The sequence below is a fragment of the Eublepharis macularius genome, chromosome 11 (assembly GCF_028583425.1).
Source record: "Eublepharis macularius isolate TG4126 chromosome 11, MPM_Emac_v1.0, whole genome shotgun sequence".
In the NCBI taxonomy this organism is placed as follows: Eukaryota; Metazoa; Chordata; class Lepidosauria; order Squamata; family Eublepharidae; genus Eublepharis; species Eublepharis macularius.
This window is the reverse complement of record NC_072800.1, coordinates 49,163,857-49,181,726: the sequence shown is the minus strand read 5'-3', so window position 1 is coordinate 49,181,726 and position 17,870 is coordinate 49,163,857. Positions and strand designations below refer to the sequence as shown.

Below are 17,870 nucleotides of genomic sequence, written 5' to 3'. Positions count from 1 at the left end.
CACCAGCCCCAGGGTACGTTTTGGGGTATTTAAGCTGGTCTCTCAGACCACTCGGTGCTTAGGCCATCCTATCCAGAACCCCTTGCTGTCCGTCTGTGATCCCAGTGCTGGCATTGGGCCACCTCGCTGCTATGTCTCTGCTTCGCTACAGGATTGTGAGTATTCCCCACCATCATTGGGAACCAGCTAATGCGAAAGTCTCTGTATTTCCTACTCTGTATTTCTTAGATCTTGTATGTTCTCTTGTATGCTTGTGCAAGTTTAGGCTTACGCCACACTAAATACACGTGTTTGGAACTTATTTGTAGTCTGCCTCTTTTTCACTTGAGTGTCTGGAATCGGGACCTCCGTAGACATAGGTTAAGATCCGCGCTAATTTTAGTTACAGACTGCTAAAGCTAATTTCCCCTTATAATAAAGAGCAGTTCTGGTAACAGTTTACTGGTGGAGAATGCGGGCATAACCCAGTTCGTGTGAATCCACGTGAGTCGACACGCGTGTTTTCAGCTAACTGACGTAGAGGAAAATTTTCCAGACCTCTGTGTAAAGAGCGCAATTTAGCTCAGGGAATTAAAAGTGTGAGTGTGTGTGGCTCTAGCGAGCAATTCTATCTTGTGGGTTGGCTTTTCCCCATTTCCTCCTTCAGCCAGCTTTGGACTACTTGCCTTTTGTGGTGCACCGCGAGGCCCTCCAGCCGTTATAACCGGTGTACTGTGGGTGAGGACCTCTGAACTGGTGAAGTTCCTGGCCACCTTCCGGGCCGCCTAAACGCGTCTATGTGGGTGGGATCCCAGAAGCAGGCTATAGATACATCCTGAAGCAGCACATATAAAACTCTCTTCCGCCCTCCCCCGTCTCTCCTAAGTCCATCCAAACCCCGTTCCTGCCAGCACTTAGGCTTCAATCCCCGCTCCGGAGGAAACGTGAAGGGATCGATAGTCCGTTTGTTCAGTTAGTTTAGCTTTGGGAATCTAAAGCCAGGTTCCTGAAGCCCCGCGGCAGCCGGCCGCACTGTGCTTGAGAGTTTTAAGGTAGACTCTTGGGCGCTCTTCGCTTGAGAGTTTTAAGTCAGACTCTTGGGCGCCTTTCCGCTTGAGAGTTAGTAGGACTCTTGGGCATTTTTGCTTGGGAGTTGTTTGAACTCTTGAGCACTTTTCCGCTTGGGAGTACCATAGTTTTACTCCTGGGCACTTTTGCTTGGGGACGTGCAGAGGCAGTCCTTGAGCGCTTTAGTCTTTTGGTCTTGGCTTGGAGACAGTTTAACCGTTTGTCTCTGAGCACGAGGCCTGGGGACACTTTGAGTTTAGTTCTTGGGCAGAGAGCTTGAGAGCATTTTAGCTTCTGAGCAGAGGCTTGGGAGCATTTCCGTTTCTGAGCAGAGGCTCGGGGACACTTTCTGGTTTTTTTCTGAGCGCATAGGCTTGGGAGACCCCTGAGCTTTGGCTTCTGAGCAGAGGCTTGGAAGCACTGAGCGTTTTTGTTCTTGGGTTTAGAGAGCTTGAGAGCACCTTCTGAGCCAGTAAACTCTTCCTGGTCCCGTGGCTTGTAGGCAAGCTTGAAACGGGAATAGGAATTTTCCCTTCTCCCCCGGTGGAGAAGAATTGAGTGTAGAACCATTAAAAATACCCTTGTGAACCTAATAGTAGGACCCTTTGAATACGTCCCCTGATAAAAACCTGTGCAGTACCTTGAGGACCCGAGGGAAGGATAAACCTCCCAAAGGAACATAGAGAGGAAAAAGTTGTTAAAACCCCTGAGTAGCTTTAAACAAAAGGAAAAATGTACCGGGAAAACCCCACCGTGCCCCGCCTGGAAAAGTGGCTAGTGAAGAAGGGAGATTGCCCTTGGGAAGCTGGTTCCTTCAAGGGACCCGACCCGCTCCAGATAGAAGCGCATTCCAGGACTTCTGTGACAAGGAGAAACCTAGGTCTAGTAAGAAAGATAGATACGGACCTTGGGCACTTTTCACTGCCTTACAGGACAGCGTGTCCCTAATTAGTAAGTTGCAAACAGTGCAGGAGGAGCTAGAGGAGAGGTCAGAATGAGAGCAGGATGCCTTGCGTCTAGAAATCCAGACTCTCAGGACTAAGCTAACCGAACAGGAAAAAGAGTATGAGAGAAGAGCAGTTGAGTGGCGCGCTGAACGCGTCAATTTCATATTAGAGAAACAAGGACTAACTACCGCCCTCCAGGATGCTCAGCACAAGGCTGAAGCAGCCACTGCTCGTGCCGACATGGCTGAGCACGCATTAACTGAGGGACAAGAGAAGATTGCTAAGCTAACCCATGCCACCCAGTTCATGGCAGACCACAACCAGTCTAAAACTGCAGCCGCGGACCTTTCTGCTTGTAAGAGGGAGCTAGAGGCCCTAAGGCAGCACCTGGGGATGCAACAGGCCGTAATTTCCGCCGTGCACCCCTCCGCCCTCTTGGCCCTCCCCGAAGATAGTACCGACAGCTGGTCATCCCCTTTGTCTCAGCCTGAGGAAGCCCCGCAGCCCCTCCGCCCGATAGCTACCAAGGAGATCGTCTCCACAGACGAGGATGGCAGGAAGACAGACCGGATAGTTAAAGAGACCCGTAATTGGAGGCCCGATGAGCTCCAAGCCATAGCGGACCGCATGGGACCCCTGAACCGGGACTCAGCTATACAATGGTTCGCACACGTGACCATGTCCCAGCCCTCTGCCAGTGGCTCCGATGTGGCTCAGCTGGCGCGCCACTGCGCCAGCCCCGAAATAGTCACCTCTCTTAACGCATATATTTCCAACCGGAGACTAGCCACTCGCAGTCAGTATGGTGCCATGAAGGGATTGTGCGCCTTTCTCTGGCCTACCAAGAGCTTGAAAGCCTTATACATAGCAGAATCTCAAAAACCCGGAGAGGACCCAGAGGCATATTTAGCCAGAAAGCAGCTCCTAGCCGAACTAGTAGACGAGGTAGACTTAGACTTAAGCGACATGCCTGACTTCGATGACTTAGAATTTAGGAGAGCCGTCATAGATGGTCTCAACAGCACCACTCGCCTGGCCCTGGCAGGAGTCGAACCCGGGAGCATTACATGGGGAGAGCTGGAGTCCCGCATCAGGAGCATTGCTGGCCTGTTGCGAGAAACCGGAGCAATCCGCCATGTGAAGTCCCCAGCCTCTCGTAGGAAGGAGAGCGAACCGATTAGTGCAGTCACTTATGCCAATCATGGCCCCCACTCTCAGTACCGACCGCAGGGACGCAACTCGTACTCGGAGGCAAGGGGAGGGATCCTGAGGGGACGGAGCAACAGTTTCAACCGGGGAAGAGGGCCAAGGGACTACCGCCCGGGAGTTTCCTTTGCACCCACCCCAAGTTACGGTTCCTCCTCCCAGCAGGGACCCCACAAGCCCCGATCACAAGATGCGCCCCTAGCACCTTCCCACTCTCGAGCATCGCACCCGTACAACCACCAGGTCTACCCACCTCCAGATCAGTCTAACGCTTGGGGAGCACCACAGGGCGACCACAAGGGCTACAAGGACCGCGGCAACACGCCCCAGTCCAGGGACCCCCTCCGTTGGGAAATTTGGATGCGCCTCAAAAACATCGGAGCGAACATGGAGCTATTCGATGGAAAGCCCACGTCCATTCTGATGAAGGCGATCATGGACTGGGAAGACCAGCAACAACCTCCAGTACCCCCGACGGCACCCCCCTTACCGCCGGACCTTTCTTTTCCGGGTACCCCGATAGCTGCGGTCCGGGAATGCCCGAGCCCCAACAACCCCTTTAGAGGAAGCGCCGCTTCCACCGACCAGGGTGCAGGATCAGAATAGGGTCGCCCCGAGTCCCAGTCTCCTTCCGTGGGCATTGTTGCCAAACTAAAGCCGGACACATGGGGGAGACTGACAGTAAAGGCAGGGATCGGGACTCCCGGGGAAAAGAAGAAGCCTGCCACCCTCCTCATAGATACCGGAGCTTCACTTAATATACTCCGACCCACCTTAGTTACAAAGGGAACTCAGACCTCTACTACCATGCAGCTCGCCGGTTTTGGAGGCGGCATGCAGGAATCCCCGGTCTGGCAGGATATCCCCCTCTCCGTTGGGAGCCTGGCCACCCGGATTTCGGCATGCGCAAACCGGGGAGAAGATGACGGACTTTTGGGCATGCCGTTTTTCCGAGCCGAGGGACTGATCATTGACTTAGCGAACGGGCTCCTGTGGCGCATCCCGGGAGGCCCAGACTTTGTCAATGCAGTCCATCGATGTGCAGCCCTTAAGGCCCCTTTGCCTCTCGCCCCCATCACAGGGGACCCCTGGGTTCAGGACTTTCCCGAAGTTTGGGTGACAGACAAGGCCGAGTGTGGGATAGTGAAGGGCGCCTGCGTCCTAATTGAAGGAAAGGACCCCCCTCCCCAGAGACAGTACAAGTACCCAGCCGAAGCCGAGGCAGGGATAGCCAAGACCATTGAAGGACTCCTTGAGTGGGACGTCATACTCCCGATGCAGTCCATCTGCAACGCCCCATTGTGGCCGGTCCTGAAAGCAGACGGAGTGACCTGGAGAATGACGGTCGACTTCCGTGCCCTGAATGCCACCACCCCTCCAGTTGCCCCGGTTGTGGCCAAGTACAACGAGATCCTGACGGCCATTGCCGCTGGGTCCCAGTTCTACTCGGTCATAGACCTGGCCAACGCCTTCCACTCCACCCGGTTACATGAGTCTTGCTGGTACAAGTTCGCATTCACTTTCCGCGGCCAGCAATACGCATTCAAGCGGACACCCCAGGGATTCCACTCCAGCCCCAGCATTTGCCATGCCCATGTAGTTCAGATGTGGGAGCGCCTCCAACCCTCCTCGAGGCCCCATGTCCAAAGTTACGTGGATGATATCCTGGTCCACGCCCCCACAGAAGAATTAGCTCGCCAAGTCACGAGGGAAGTCCTAGAACTCCTCCGCGAGACTGGGTTCAAGGCAAGCAGGGAAAAGGCCCAATTGGTTCAGACCAGTGTCAAGTACCTGGGTCTGACCCTGGGACCCAAGGGTCGTACCCCGGACGCCCAGCGAATGGAGGTCATTTCCAAGCTGCCTGCACCCACCAACGTCCCCTCCCTTAGAGCCCTTCTAGGAACCTTCAACTTCTCCCGAGACTTCATCGAGTCTTTTGCAGATAAGGCTCGCCCTCTTTATGCCCTACTTAAAAAGAACACTCCCTGGGAATGGGGACCAGATCAGCAGACAGCCTTAGCCGAGCTGAAGCGTAGTCTGGCCGCAGCCCCAGCTTTAGCCCATCCGGATGTCACCCAGCCGTTCTTTATCCAGCTAGCAGTCTCGGACAAAAGCATCGGAGCCACGCTCACCCAGCAGCAAGCGGGAGCCGCTAGAGTAGTAGCCTATGCCTCTCGCAACCTAACTTCAGTAGAGACCAAGTTCAGCCCATGCGAAAAGACTTGCCTTGCTCTAGTTTGGAGTCTGACCCATTGGGAATTTATCATAGGTGGCTCGCACACGATAGTCCAGACCACCCACACGCCCCTCAAGTACATCCTATCTGGAAAAATACAGGACGGGCAGGTATCTAATGCCCGCATAGCACAATGGACCTTGGCCTTGGTCAACCGCGGAGTAGAATTTAAGAAAGAGGCCACTGAGCCACCAGCCCCCTATGGCCTGTTAGTAACCGGGACCGAGCACGAGTGCCCCCTGGACCCGCCACCGCAGGTTGTTTGGCCAGTCACTTGGGGAGTCCCGCTAGAAGAAGCCCGACTGAACGGCTTCACATGCTGGTTCTGTGACGGCTCCTCCTTTCACGTTGGTGGCTCCCCTCAGACAGGCTACGGCACTGTGCGAGTGAGCGACGCATATACTCTCAAAGGTCCAGCCCGCCCCCATTCCAGCCAAGCGGCTGAGGTGCGAGCGCTTCTGGCAGTGCTTGAGTTTGAGCCCCCAGAAAGCCCATTCGCCATTTACACAGACTCGGATTGGACGGCCAAAGCCGCCACAGTCTGGCTCCCGGTGTGGCAAAATCAGGGGTGGAGAGCCAGCGATGGGAAACCCGTAGCCCACCTACAGCTATGGCAGCAAGTAGCCGCGCTCCTTCAGTCTCGCACAGGCCCAACGCAGGTTACACATGTTAAAGGGCACCAAAAGACGAACTCAGAGACCGCCTATTGGAATGACCAGGCAGACCTTGCAGCCAAGGCAGCCGCCACAGAAAATGCTCCCGTACCAGAATCAGCCCCAGACTGTCCCCTCCACCCTGTCACCACCCGGGCACAAGCCCGCAACCAGGTTCAGGGAACCACAGGTACACTAGACCTAGCCCAACTGCAGATATCCGACCCAGAAGTAGCTGACCTCCTAGCCGCAGGAAGAGACCAGACAGGAAGATTAGTGATTCGAGAAGAGGAAGGCATAGTTTGAGCAGTAGATACAGCCGGTGAACGCCACTGGGTAGTGCCACTGGAAGTCAGGGCTGACCTGATTCAGTTTGTCCACGAGCAGGGACACCGAGGCAAGGATCTGACTCTGGAGAGGGTCAAAGAGGTTGGTTGGTGGCCTAGCATGCGTACCGAAGTAGCACAATGGGTGGACAACTGTCTGTCCTGCGCTATGGTCAATGCAGACCCCACCGGACCTAGAGCTCCCCTCCAGCATCAGAGAATTGATGGACCCTGGGCGCGTACACAAATCGACTTTATCGGTCCCCTTCCTCCCACTCCCCGCGGCAATCGCTACTATCTCACTGTCATAGATCCCTTTAGTAAATGGGTCGAGGCATTCCCGTGTAAGCATAACACTGCAGCCACCACGGCCAAACTACTGTTCAATAATGTATTCTCGAGATGGGGCACTGTACGAGTCATGGATTCCGATTTGGGCTCACATTTTATTGGAGAAGTCACCCAGGAACTTTGCAAGGCATTAGGCATCCAACAATGCTTTCACATAGCCGGCCACCCCCAGGCTTCCGGCGCCATAGAAAGAACCAACCGGACCCTCAAGGAGGCTCTCCGCAAGATGGTTCGCTCCACCGGGAGAGACTGGGATGAAAAACTCCCCATAATTCTAATGGCCATCAGAGGCACCACCGAAGTTCACGGACTCACGCCCCATATGGTCATGACAGGACGGAAAATGCAGCTCCCAGAAGCCTTCTGGCTAGACACGCAGCTCCCTTCGGATATGCAACCCGTAGTAATTAATGACGCCTGGGTTCAGGACCTCATCTCATCCATACACGCCGTCCACATGCAAGTGGCCCAGAAGTTAGGCACAGCTCTGAAGGATATGGACCCCAAGCTAGGATGGGTCAGGAACCCGAGGCAGTGGGAGGAAGGACAGTTCGTTTTGTATAGGAAGTTCTCACAGAAGGCACACTCGTTAGCGGCCAAATGGCAAGGCCCCGTCCCAATCACGAAAAGAGTCTCTCCAGCCGTTTATCAGGTAGCCATCCAGAGGAAGACAGGAGGCACCTGGCTAAAATACTTCCATGCCTCCCAATTGAAGGAATGGAAAGGAAAGCCGCTCCAAACCACCCCACCTGTGTATGATCCTGGGGGAACAGCCGCCAGTCCAGCCCCCCTCTGCCCAGTGATTCGCCAGATGTCCCTTCACCCTGGGCCAGAGACACCCTATGTCCCCTTAGACCAGACCTTTGTAGCTCTAGTATAAAAGTAACGGCATATATATATATATATATATATATATATATATATATATATATATATATATATATATACACACACACACACACAAGTTAAGAGTTTTTTTCCAGTTCTATTCTTTAACTTCATTAGGCGGGCCCCACAGTTGGGACCCTAGGGGGAAACACGGCAACCAAAGCCAAATAGGACCACCACCGAGAGTGATTCTTAATTGGATTTTTAAGCCGCGTGTTCGGAAAAAATTGCACAGGCAAAAGAGATTTGCTGTGTGTGAAAGTGTTTGGAGAGGCTTTAGCCCAAAAGTGAATGCATTCTTCCAACGTTGAAACCACCAAATAAGGTGATTTCTTTGTTTGAAAACATTTCACAGCCGTGCTGGTGAAGATCCCGCATCTACGTAGATTCGGGGTCTCACCTGCCAGACCCACGCTTTCGCATGATGGTCGGCTTTGGCTTTGAGGGCCGTGCCTCCCCTGAAGGAAACCCCCATCCAGCCCGTCAACCCCCTCTTTTACTAATGTTCATATTCGTCATGGTGAGTTGCTATACGGCGCCACCATCTAGTACGCTTTAGTGCAAAGGTAAAAGACCCGCCAGTATTTTGTAAATATGTGCCCTCTGGAATATGTTATTGAGGTGCGTTCGCTATGCACAAGAGGCAGCGTGCCTCATTTACATAGCCAGAACCCCCCGCGCCAAGATGACCCCCGAATAACCCAGACCCAGCGGCGCCGAAAGAGGGATCTACTAGGGCTTGCAGATGGATGGGAGAAACTACAGCTGTTTTGAAACTGAGAAGAAACGTTTATTTCCTGTCTGCCGGCCAGCAACTTTTATTTGTTATGTAGAATCACATGATGTAATGGTAAATATGTACACAAAATAATTTCATGATGTTGTTATATTCTTACTGTTTAATTGAGGCTCACTATGTAAAGCACTGTGTTTTGTGTGTTTTCAGGAATTTATGATTTTGGCTGCTGAAGAAGCTTAATTTTGTGCGAAACGGGATAAAGTATAGCCTGGCAAGCCCGTTGCCATTTTCCCGTCGGGAGTAGCCGAGAAACCCCAGTGCTCTCCCCTTGCTTTCTGTTTTCCTTATCTAATTCCTGTGGGAGTAGCTGAGAAATTTGAGTACTCTCCCTTTGTTGTTTTGTCCTCGCTTAATTGCTGTTGAGAGCAGCTGGGAAATCCGGGCGCTCTCCCTTTGTTTTCTTTGCCCAAGGCTTTTTTTGTGCCTCTAACAAATACAATTGAAGCTGTTCTATACGGTCTGTTGACTCGTTTTTCGACGTCTCTCCTTTTTGCTGTTTTGGACCGTTCCCCTCTTTTTTCCTCTTCTACTACTACCATTGAACCTGCATCAGTCACTATCACGCCCCCTTCAGGCGCAGCTCTCTCCTTTGCTATAGAGCACTGGGAGAACCTGACCTGGATTGTAAAAGAGGAAGACCTAGCCAAACATGGCCCACCCGATTGGATACTGGTTCAACAGACGCCCGAATGCCAAACCAAGCCCCTAGTAGAGAAATTTCACCGGCTTGGGCTGCTCTTTTTAAATTTGACTCATGAACCAGGCAATTATTCCCTGCTGATCCGGACCCAGGAGACCCACGCCATCCAAATTGACCCTTTGATTGCTAGCAATGTACAATTAAGCCAAGGCGGCACGCATATAGTGGGCTCCCATGTTTTGAAAACTGACATTCGAGAGAGAGTTCTAGTCCGCCCGCAAATGTCTTTAAAAGAGATCCGCATAGACTTAGCTGAGCTAAATATAACCCAGAGGCTGCCGCAGTGCGCTCCCCATCTGGAGGCCGGTAGCAAGGGTTGGAATGCATGGCTACAACTGTGGATCGACCCCTCTCCCTCTCTCTCGCGTGTCAGACGAAGCATCGCCGACTGGACTGCTCCTGCAGCCGGAGGCTTAGCAATCATGGATTCGGTCAATATTGAGACTCTCGCTAATAACTTTGCCAATGTCACGACTAGCATCTCCGACTTAGGTAAACCGGTGGTGCAGTCCCTAAATTCCATTTCAAATGGGCAAGACGAGATCAGCTCCATTTTAGTTAACTGGGAGAGTCAAATTGAAAGAGATTTTTCTCTGCTGCTCAAAGGAACGCAGTCTTTTGAACGCAACGTGTCAATAGCCATGGCATGTATGCAAGCCCAACAATTAAATCAGGCTGTGGCCATGGGGCTAATTCGGCAAGCCACGGACGGGCACTTGCCCCTGGAAATTAAAAGATTGATTATGCCCAGATTGTCACCCATAGAACTGGAGCTTGAATCCTGGTGGTCTCTTGTAAATTCCTCATTCTCACCGACCACCCAGGAGCTTAAATTATTTTTATTAACGGCCAGTGCGCACGAGTCATTCCACGTGTATCCAGTCGTGCCTCTGGGACTCCAAGTCAGCGACACTGATGTCCTTTACGCCCGCCACCCCGACCATTGGGCCCACTTCACCCCGACCGGATGGCAGCTCGTCAGCCTCCAAGGGTGCCAGCATCGAGACCAGACCGGCTTCATTTGCCAGGACCAAGCCTTTGCACCTCATCACCCCTGTGTAGCCCCGCAAGTCGACGCCCTCAACGAGTGCTCCTTTGAGGTCGTCCGGGAGAACAGCTCCGCTGTGGTCTACCTTGGGAAAGGATGTGCCTGCGTGCGAACGGCCTGCGACTTTGTGATCCTGAACTCGTTCCAGCTCAAGCCCGTGATCCCGGGAGTCAATCGCTGTTTCTGCAACCTGTCTTCGGTGGCAGCCTGCGACTTCACCTACACGGTACCGGTCTGGACCCAAGAAGAGATCCTGGTGGCACCCTCCATCTATCGTTATGTGAAGCCCATCTCCCTTGGCATCGGTCTGGAGCTGATCCACGAGCTCCTGACCCACCCGCAGCTCCACCGCACCCTCCAGAGCATCCAGAGGGACGGGGACACTACTGCTTTGGTTGTGTCCCACAACGGCAAAGAGATTTTGGACCTTGCCCAGCGGATTAAGACCACCGGTGAGCACTCGTGGTGGGAAACCCTCTTTGGCTGGAGCCCCACTGCCACTGGAATTTACAATTTGGCTTTGCACCCGATCGTTGTTATTTTGGCCTTCCAAGTTTTGTTATGTGCCTCCCTGCTTTATTTGGGCTGTTGGAGCTGCCAACAGCTCCAGCAACTCCAGCTGTCTTACCGCATGGATCGCTACAACCCCGACCTCCTTCTGCCTTAGTGGTTGTTCTTGGTGCCCTCTTTTTAGCCTGTGTTGATCTTATTAATTATGTTGGTATGAACTATGCTTGTGTTTGATTATGTGTACAGATCCTGAACCAGCCCCATGGACGCTTTGCTGCCGGACACCGCTCCGAGGCCCTCTTGTGGACTAGGGGGGGACATATTTCTCTGCCTCCCAGCCCACGGCCTGCCTACGAACGACCGCCAGCGGCACTACCTCCATGAGGACTAGAACTATGTGCCTAAAGCCCTTCTCGCCGCCTGCCGACCCTGCTCTGCGGACTGACGCAGACAGCAAGGGGGGGTGGAAGTGTGTTTTGGAACACATGGACTAAGTTTGCTTGTTCCTGTATATATGAAACCCAGTCTAGCAGCTGCACTGCGGACTGAGCCGTCTGTGATCTTTGCTGCTCCATTGTTTTAAGCTATGAATTTCTTTCCATTGCCTTCCATGAATTTCACCCCTATGAATTTAGCCCCGAATTAACCCCTCACTCTATCTATTGCAAGTGCGCCCACGATCCTCCCATGAACTGGGATCTTTTAATCATCCCCTATCAATTTTATCCCTATGAATTTGCTTTTAACCTTATGAATTGCCTTTTAACCTAACTCCCTCCGCCGAAGTGATTTTAGCCTATTTATCGTTCTATGAATTTGGTTCTAACTGGGACCCCTCCTGAACGGTCTCTTTTAAAAGGGTATTTAAGTATTGATCTGAAACTTTATGAATTTGGTTTTAATCTGACTGTATGAGTTGGTCTTTTAATTGCGAAGTTTATTTTTCTGCCCCCATGAGCCCTTCCGCCGCTTACCCTCATGAATTGTTTCCCTGCACTTGCTTTTTATCATTGCTGCTTTATCTATTGGTTTTAGCCTCCTGGTCTATTGCTTTTAATCATATATATATATGCATTTATGGTTTTAATCGTCTATGAATTGTTCCACCCTCGATGAATTGGTCTATGCCTCACTTGCACTTTCCACCTTCCGTCATGTATGAATTACTTTTAATCTTGCTTTTAATTTCGCATTCATGAATTGGACCATGAATTGCCTTTGCTTTTAATCTCATGTCTATGAACTAATCATATATGAACTGCTCTATGAATTGCCTGTGCTTTTACCTGTACATGAATTGGCATGCTTTTAATCCGGCATTCATGAATTGGCTCATGAACTGCCTCTGCTTTAACCTTATGAATTGCTTCTGGTTTTTATCTGCTATGAATTACTCATGAATTACCTCCATTTTATGAATTTATATCGCTATGAATTGCTACTGCTTATGAATTATTGCTGTATATTCTGACGGTTGCACTTAGCACACCTCCTGGTGTGAACCCAGAGACCTGCAGCCCATTGGCTGATCCAAATTGCACTTATTCGGTTAGGTGGTTCTCCAAACTAAATTTTTGAGTGACGCCTCCCCCTCCTTCCCTTCCCACTCCTTCTTCACTCGAAGCTCGACCACCGGACATTGCCGACCACCTCGCCTTTGAAGTCAAGTTCGGGGAGCCACGCGCCTGACGTCACGTGGTCCCCGAGGGGGGGAATTGTTGCCAAGTAGGCCCCCTCTCCTGCTTTAAGGCCTGCTATGAACTGTGTTAAAGTTTCCTGCATTGCTGTTTTACTGCTGCACCAAAGACTGCCCTGCACGTGTGTGTTCTGGTACACATGTCAGTTTCATGCCTGCGTGTTAATTACCTTACTGCTACAATAGACTGTGTAGTTCCCTGACTCCATGTTTGGTTAACTGCACAAAGGACTCTCTTCCTGGGCAGCCCTGCCCAGACCTGTATCTGGACTTCCCAGTGTGTGTTTGGACTTTATTACAATTGTGCCCCGTGCCTGCATTGCCATCTGCCACGGACCGTGCCTGTTCCCTGCTTTGGACTGTGTTTTGTGTGCTGTTTCCCCTGCCTCCATGGAAGCCTGCCTCATATGGGCCCAAGCCGCTGCTAGCAGCCGGGCGCCTGCCGGGGAAACCTCCAGCGAGCCTGGCTAGGCGCTCCCTGGTCAGTTCCCGCCTGGAGCCTCCCGCGGGTCGGTCGCCGAGCTTGCCCTCGCTACCGGGCAGCCTGCTATCCAGCCCCAGCTATGCCCAGCCGGCACCCATGTTCTTAGGCAGCCAGAAGACCAAGAGGAAAAGACTGCTTTGGGAAGCCATTTCGGCGAAGCGGGCACACCACGTCCGCAGTGAGAGTACCTCGCCCCGCTCTGCATATCTTAGGAGCCGCCCCGGAGAAGGAACTAAGTGCCGACCATCCCAAGCACTTAGAGAATGCATCTCAAAGAAACCTCCACATTCCAGAGCTGATGACATCAGGACAAGCCCTGTCCGCTGGAACATCCATTCAGCCCACTTGGATTTCCCCCTCCCTCTTTTGTCCCCTCTTCCTGAGGTGTCACTTATCACAATCAGATTACTAAAGTGGCCCATCCAAGCCATTCAGTAACCCATTAGAACCTTTGTCTTAATCTGTGAGAACCACCAAGTACAGCACCAGCCCCAGGGTACGTTTTGGGGTATTTAAGCTGGTCTCTCAGACCACTCGGTGCTTAGGCCATCCTATCCAGAACCCCTTGCTGTCCGTCTGTGGTCCCAGTGCTGGCATTGGGCCACCTCGCTGCTGTGTCTCTGCTTCGCTACAGGATTGTGAGTATTCCCCACCATCATTGGGAACCAGCTAATGCGAAAGTCTCTGTATTTCCTACTCTGTATTTCTTAGATCTTGTATGTTCTCTTGTATGCTTGTGCAAGTTTAGGCTTACGCCACACTAAATACACGTGTTTGGAACTTATTTGTAGTCTGCCTCTTTTTCACTTGAGTGTCTGGAATCGGGACCTCTGTAGACATAGGTTAAGATCCGCGCTAATTTTAGTTACAGACTGCTAAAGCTAATTTCCCCTTATAATAAAGAGCAGTTCTGGTAACAGAAAGTTCCGGCAAATAAATTGCTAAGAAGTGACTTTTTAAAGAGAAGTTAGAGCGGAAAAACGAATATTGTTTACATACCTGCTGCTTGGAGGAGATTGTGGACTGTGAGAAAGTTTCAGTATCGCGAGAGGTGCTGTGCAACGGAGGGGAATAGGAAGTGCGTCACAACCATAAAGAGACGGGCGAGAAGTGGCTTGTAACCAACGGAAGTGGAATATCGCCATTTTGAAGAAGGGCAGAGTTTTGACTTCAAGGAAAAAGGAAGTAGGACATCTTGGACAAGGGTAAGGGCGGCTGCCTCAAATAAGATCATAGAGAAAAGACGCCCGGCATTTTGGATTTAGTAAACACTAACTTTTGGAAAAACAATTTAAATTCGGACTTTTAAAAATAAAAGAACAACTTTGTGCCACGGAGTTAAGGAAAAGAGTGGACTTGTGGGAGCGAAGTAAAGCTAGCCCCACGATGTCGAAAAAGAACTGGCAGACAGCGCTGGAAAATTTAGATAGAAAAGTTACAGAGGGAAATAAAGAGATAGAGAAAAAAGTCATGGAAGGAAATAAAGAGCTTAAAGATATGATGCAAGAGATGGCAAAAAAATTGAAGGACTTTAAAGAGGCATTTAAATCGGAGATGGCAGAGCTATCTAAAAATATGGACCAAGTCCAAAAAGACCTACAAGTCACACAGCAGAGAGTTAATGCAGTAGAAAACGCAGCTGATACTTTGGCGGATGTGCACAGAACGGAGATGAGAGGAGTGAAGGGAAGAATGGTCATAGCTGAATGTAAACAAATGGAAAAACAACTCAGATTTTGTGGAATCCCGGAAGTTTTGGAAAAATCAACCCAAGAGCATATTACAGAAATTTTGGCAGGTTACTTGGACAAAGAGGAAGTGGAAATAGCAGCTCTTCTGGATGTGGCATACAGGATTAATTCAAAATTTGCGGCTCAAAAGAATCTACCAAGAGATATGATTGTGCAATTTACAACTAGAAGCATCAGAGAGTCAATTGTGAGTAAACAATTTCAAGATCCATTAGAAGTCGACCGAAAAGCGGTGAGAATTATGAAAGAGCTGCTCAGATCGGTGTTGCTGGAGAGGAAAAAGTACAGAGAGCTGGTCCAGATGTTAAAAGACTTGAAAATTAGATATAGATGGGAAATACCTGAAGGGCTGGCTTTCGAATTTGGTGGAACTAGGAGGAATATCAGATCTGGTCAGGAGATGGAAACGTTTATTAAAGACAATGAAAAAGACTTACCAAAGAGTGCTAAAATTTGATCATGGAGTGTAAAATTATATCTTGGAATGTAAATGGACTAAATTCACCTTCTAAACGCAAGATTATATTCCACTGGCTTTTAAAACAAAAATGTAATATAGTGTGTTTGCAAGAGACACATATTAAAAAGCAGGATGTAAAATATTTAAAACTTGCAAAACTTGGAAACGAATTTGCAGCGGCTTCCAAAAAGAAGAAGAGGGGAGTTGTATTGTATATAAAGGAAGAGCTGCAGCCTAAATTAGTTTTATATGATACAGAAGCCAGGTTTATAGCAGTGGAAATAATTTGGAATTCAAAGAAGACCTTGGTGATTGGAATTTATGCGCCTAACGGTGCAAAAGAAATTTTTTTCAAGGATTTACAGAAACAGACGAACTGACCTATGATCAAATAATTCTGGCAGGTGACTTCAATGGAGTTACAAACTTGGAAGAAGACAAGAAATCTAAAAGTGCACATAAAAAAGAGGACTTTTGCCAAAATCTTTTTTGCGATTAAAGAACAAGAAAGTCTGGAGGATGTATGGAGGAGACAAAACCCCCAAAATAGACAATATACATTTTATTCAGTAAGACACTTTACATTATCAAGAATTGACATGATCTGGGCCTCCAAGGAACTGGCGTTATGTACTAAGGATGTGGAGATAATGCCCAAGGTAGGCTCAGATCACAATCCAGTTATGTGGAAATTTGGTAAAAATACTAAAAGAAGAGGATGGAGGATACATGAGGATTTGCTGCAGATAGAAGATAATATGGCGTTGCTACGAAGAGAGACCAAGTTCTTTATACAATATAACATGAATAAGGACGTGCCAACTCACAAGGTATGGGACACATACAAAGCTGTGACAAGAGGAATATTAATGGACTTAAATGCAAGAGACAGAAGGAGAAAGGAAGAAAAGAGACATGAAATTATGGAAAAAATTAAAGCCAAAGAGATACAACTTAAGAAAAGACCAGGGAAGAAGAAAATATACCAGGACATAAAAATTCTGCAAGAACAACTGACAGCAATGAATAATAAAGAATTGGAGTGGAATTTGAAAAAAATGAATCAAAAACTTTTTGAGGGTGCAAACAAACCTGGGAAATATCTAGCTTGGCAATTAAAAAAGAAAAAAGAGAAGAAAACTATAATTAAAATCCGAGAAGAGGATAAAATACTGTTGGATCAACCAGCTATTAGTAAAGCTTTTTTTAAATTCTATGCAAAATTGTACCAAAAAAAGGAGGTGAACAGAGATACAATAGCGGAATATTTGGAGAAAATGAAGCTTCCAATGATGTCAGAGGAATGGAAAGAAAAGTTAAACAGAGAAGTGACAGAGGAAGAAATAAAAGAAGCTATACAATCAACTAAATTAGGGAAAGCACCAGGTCCGGATGGAATAACGGCAAAGTTCTATAAAATGATGGCTAATGAATTGGCACCTTTTTTAAGAGAGGTAATGAATGAAATCTTGCAAGGCCAAAGGATTCCTGACTCATGGAACGAAGCCAACATATCGTTGATTCCGAAAGATGGACAAGATCTGACTAATATTAAAAATTATTGGCCAATTTCGTTGTTGAATAATGATTACAAGATATTTGCAAAAATTTTGGCGGAGAGGTTAAATGGATGGCTGTTGGAATTTATTGCAGAAGAACAGGCTGGATTTTTACCTAATAGACAAATTAAGGATAACCTAAGGACAGTAATAAACGCTATTGAATACTATGACAAGCATTGTGATAGGGAAGTTGGTTTCTTCTTCGTGGACACGGAAAAAGCATTTGACAATCTGAATTGGGACTTTATGTTTGCCACTATGGAAAAGCTGCAAACGGGAGAAAAGTTCATACAAGCAGTGAAAGAAATTTATAAAGACCAGTGTGCAGCAATTGTAGTGAATGATGATTTGATCAAAAAACTGAAAATAAGCAAAGGTACAAGACAGGGCTGCCCTTTGTCTCCATTGTTGTTTATTCTGATTTTGGAAATATTGTTGATTCAAATACGAGAGGACGATACAATTCGAGGCATAAAAATAAAGAAATACTACACTTGATCTTAGCCAAAAGGCCGAGAAGCGATTCCTATTATGTTAAAAGAAAAGCTTCCCTTCCTTCCTTGGGCAATCTCAGTGTTATTGTCTGATAACTTTCCTGACAATCAAACCTCTGCTATAGTGGCTTCCTTTTTAGCCACGGTGATAAAGAAACAAAATCTTCATGAGTTTAGATAGTTTAAAGTGATAATGACGAGTTATGTCTGTGTGAATTGGGTATGTTCAAGTGTACAGTTCATATTTTGTTGGTGTTTGTATGGCTTATGGCTTCGGCCGGAAAAGCAATAAACATATTATTATTAAAAATAAAGGAATTTTCCTACAAAGTCAGAGCATTTGCGGATGATGTAATGGTAACAGTAGAAGATCCAATAGACAACATGCCAAAAATAATAGATAAAATAAAGGAATTTGGAGACTTAGCTGGATTTTATGTGAATAAAAAGAAGTCGAAGATATTGTGTAAGAATATGACAAAGCAAAAACAGCAAGAACTAATGGAGATAACGGATTGTGAGGTAACCAATAAAGTGAAGTATCTAGGTATTGAGCTGACTGCGAAAAATATAGACTTATTTAAAAATAATTATGAGAAACTGTGGCTACAAATAGAAAGAGATTTGATAAAATGGAATAAATTAAACTTGTCATGGTTGGGAAGAATAGCAGCAATCAAGATGAATGTGTTACCACGTGTGATGTTTTTGT

At 48.4% G+C, this 17,870-nt stretch overlaps 1 non-coding gene across 1 annotated transcript; it reads right to left on the bottom strand.

The window, feature by feature from the left end:
* Positions 1 to 17,006: 17,006 nt before the first annotated feature.
* Positions 17,007 to 17,188, bottom strand: LOC129338092 (U2 spliceosomal RNA). Its single transcript, XR_008597881.1, has one exon. It is a non-coding gene; the product is annotated as a U2 spliceosomal RNA (small nuclear RNA).
* Positions 17,189 to 17,870: the final 682 nt, after the last annotated feature.